Raw genomic sequence first — 1276 nt, 5'->3', positions numbered from 1 at the left:
ACACCATACAAAAAAACTTTATATAGATTAAATATAAAAAATGTGAACTATTGACAAATTTAAACGCATGAGATGATCTAGAAACATCTTTAGAAAAGCCTTTAACTTTGGAACTTAGTAAACAATACGTGCAAAAAAAAATTAATCGAATTTATAAAATACAGACACTGTATAATCGTTTCTATTGATTCTGACGTAAATTTGTTAAGCATAATAAAACAGCTGGTAGATATGCAAAGAGAACTGTTAGTGTTCGTTATAAATTACACTGAACTATAATAAATTATCTACTGTTTTCTAACACCATAGAATTTACTTGTTTATTATTTCACATTTTTTATGGTTTTAAAAGGCTTTTTTAGGTACAATAAATTAGCCTGGTTAATATTTATAGTAACTTCACTTTAAATTTTGCAACATAGTATATGTAAATTTTTTAATGCGCGATAAATACTTATAATACAGTTTAATTTATTTGTGCTCTTTCTGTATTACATTTATTGCTTTTTTTATTATTGAAATGCAACATAAACCTATGTAGTTGTGTGTAAAATATATCATTTCTGTGCGTAGTATGAATGTATATAATCAATATTTACTCTGTAAATACATTATATTTCAAACAGTCCTTTTAAACAATCGATGTTTCCTTTAAATTATCAGAGAAAATCTATAAGACTATATGTCTTCGTAATATGATAGTTTTATATTTTCACTTATTTTCTATTACTTTTTATCTTGTTTTAAAGTTTCCTTATTTGATATAATTCAATTTATTATATACAGAAGTAGTAATATATATTAATAAAAACTTAATGTTTGAAATAAAAAATGGAAGCATGAATTTCTACCCAACATGAATAAATGATATTTTTCTACATAATTTTTGATAAATTCATAATTTGAAGAATTTTATTAATTGATAAAAATATTTATCTTTTATGGTGATTTATAATTATTAAAAAAAATTTAATGGTTGTAAATTTTATCCAAAAACATAATCTAAATCTGCTAGATTTAATTTGTTTGATCACCATAAATTTTAATGTAAGTATACCAACTATTTTTGATTGGAATATACTTATTCATCATTGGTATCTTTATTGTGATGTTATTATCTTTTTATAAGTTATTAGTTAAATTTAAACGTATATAAATTATAAATCTTATTTGTAATTTATTTTTCTGCGGCTTTAAATAGTTTTAAATTTTCACTTGGAATTTATTTATGTCATTTTTTTCATTCATGAATTTATATTTTTAAATTAAAGATCTA

Source organism: Rhyacophila brunnea, unplaced genomic scaffold (genome assembly GCF_057557595.1).
Source record: "Rhyacophila brunnea isolate RB1 unplaced genomic scaffold, BYU_Rbru_1.0 scaffold_80, whole genome shotgun sequence".
Classification (NCBI taxonomy): domain Eukaryota; kingdom Metazoa; phylum Arthropoda; class Insecta; order Trichoptera; family Rhyacophilidae; genus Rhyacophila; species Rhyacophila brunnea.
The sequence above is the reverse complement of the archived record's forward strand: the minus strand, read 5'-3'. Positions refer to the sequence as shown.